We start from the raw sequence: 2,901 nt of genomic DNA on the forward strand, positions 1-2,901 counted from the left end.
ACCAAAACGTTTAGATGTGTGCGTGACGGATGGTTCGGGCGCCTGTGGCGAAGCTCTCGACAAGCCTGCAAAGGAGAGCTTCGTGGAGAGCTTTGTAGAGAGCTCAGATTACACAGGCCGCCGTCGGTTTTTGCGTCCTTGGGCAGGCCTTTCAATGGCGTGCACTGGAGAAACACCTGTGAGGGAATGCCGAGTTCTTTGCTATTGTGCGCGTGTCCATTTCGCATCGCTGTCGCATGCACATTCATCAATCAGCACACCTGCGTTTTCGTCCAAGGAACAAGCGCTGCTGTTGATGCAAACTTTAGCTTTTATCCAAGTGAATACGCACGCTGTTTCACATGATAACACACATTATCAGAATACTTTCAACGCAATATGACATCATGGCAAGCTACGTTTTTCAGACACAAACCCGCGCACTCGCACACACACACACACACACACACACACACACGCACGCACGCACGCACGCACGCACGCACACACACACACCACACACACACACACACACACACACACACACGCACACACCCACACACACACACACCACACACACACACACACACACACACACACACACACACACATACAAACACAAGTAACGTGGTAAAACAAGTGCACGGTGCGATGAAAAAACAGGGTCCTATCTTATTGTTACTGTACCATTTGAAAGTTAGATCCAGTGATGAAATGGCCCGGAGTTAATACGTCGAGATCATCAGGTGAATTGGGGATAAAAGTGAGTGGTCGCGAATTGAGGCACATTTCCACACGTGCACATAGCGTCAAGAAGTCATCGTAAAGCAGTGTTGACGATCCTAGCTCCTTTAGTAGATGTTCCTTTGCTGATTTTACCGCGGCTTCCCAAAGTCCACCAAAATGAGGAGCTCGCGATGGAATGAACTTCCATGTTATCTCGTTCACAGCACACCAGTTGAAAATTATCTCTCGCGATTTGGGATCGGTTTTCAATTGTACATATAGTTGATGGAGAAGATTGGCTGCACCCTTAAATGCTGTGCCGTTGTCTGAATGTAGCTCCTTGACCCTTCCACGACGTGAGATGAATCTCTGTAGCGCGGCAATAAATGCTTGGGTAGTTAAGTCGCTAACTACTTCGATGTGTACTGCTCGCGTCGCAAAACAGACAAAGATCGATAAGTATACCTTCCGTGGTATTGTCTTCCGTGTTCCAAATTTTACAAAAAGGGTCCACTGTAGTCCACTCCTGAAATTGAAAACGGAGGCGCTGGAACCACTTTGCTGCTGGGTAGGTCGGCAATGGTCTGAGTAATAAATGTTGGATGTTTCTTAAAGCATGTAACGCATCGATGATACACAGACCGAATCAAGTTTCTTGCACCTATGATCCAGTACCGTTGTCTTAACGAGGCGAGCATTTGTTGTGGGCCCGCATGTGGTTGCCTTTTGTGACAGGCTTCAACCAGTATGAGCGTCAATCGATGTTTCGCTGACAACACGATTGGGTTCTTTGTGCACAATGGAAGGTTTGCTAAATTAAGTCTAAATTAAGCTAAATTAATACTGGTTTAACCCACCTCAACTGTGATGATCGTAGGATAAAGCTTCCATTTGTCAAAGCATGTAGTTCGTCTGGGAACATTTGTTGTTGATGTAATAAACATAAGTTTACTTCTGCGAGATGTGATTCCGCCGTCGATAACCATTTGGGATTAGTATCTTCAGGAAATCCTACACAAACCTTCGCTCCTTTACGATGTCTCGTTTTGACTAGCAGCCGGCAACAGTATGCGAAAACGCGTCGAAGCTTAGTATATGGAGAACATTTGGCAAATAATTCATCAGAGAATGTTGCTGCAACGACTGCTAATGCCAACATGGTTGTATTGCGACGTTCTTTTAGTATGTCGGCATTCTCGCAAGGAGTGAAATGACCTGCTAGCCATTGATCTTCTGGTAAAGAAAGCCATGATGGTCCAAACCACCATCTCTCTGTGTCTAATAGATCCGTTGGATCTAAACCTCGGGAGATATAATCTGCTGGATTAACAATCCCCGCTATATGTTTTCATTGGTTAATGTTCTTAGCGTCTAATATTTGTGTAGTACGATTTGCTACGAATGTCTTCCATCGACATGGTGATGCGTTCAACCAATGCAAAACTGTGGTAGAATCGCTCCAAAATATAATCTTCGTAGGATTGAATCTTAATGCAGTCGATATTTTGCCACAAAGTTGCACACTCAGTAATGCAGTACACAATTCAAGCTTGGCGATGGAATGATGAGTTTTGACAGGAGCCAATTTAGACTTTGCCACTAGTAGATGAATTGAAACCACTGACTCTGAAGGAGCACGTATGTAGCAACAGGAACCGTAAGCCTTTTCGGGGGCATCGCCAAATATATGTAATTCGCATTTGTCTAAACCGTCATTCCCAAAACGTAGCGTGGAATGTTTAAATTCTCCATAATATGAATCATTTGTTGAAAGATCTACCAAGCATGTTGCAGTTTCGTTGGGAGATTAACATCCCAATCAAGAGGTTTACCAGTAATAGGGTCGATAGATGTCCAAGCCTGTTGCATTAGTAACTTTGCCTTACACACAACAGGTCCAACCAGCCAAAGAGGGTCAAATATTTTAGCAACAGCTGATAGAAGTGTGCGTTTGGTAATAGTAGGAGGCAATGCGACATTCTTGAAATTGTAGCTGAAATTGTCGCTTCCAGAGAACCATACAAGTCCCAGAGTAGTGATAGCAGGATCAGTTCCTAGATTGTAGCAACGTGGGGTTCCTAAATCTCCATCTGCGATATCGTCTAGGACGCGTTTAGAGTTCGATGCCCACTTTCTTAGAACAAACCCATACTGCTGTAATAAGTTGGATACGTTTTTCTGCAACGTCGCAGCAGA

Source organism: Anopheles merus, unplaced genomic scaffold (assembly GCF_017562075.2).
Source record: "Anopheles merus strain MAF unplaced genomic scaffold, AmerM5.1 LNR4000332, whole genome shotgun sequence".
Lineage (NCBI taxonomy): Eukaryota > Metazoa > Arthropoda > Insecta > Diptera > Culicidae > Anopheles > Anopheles merus.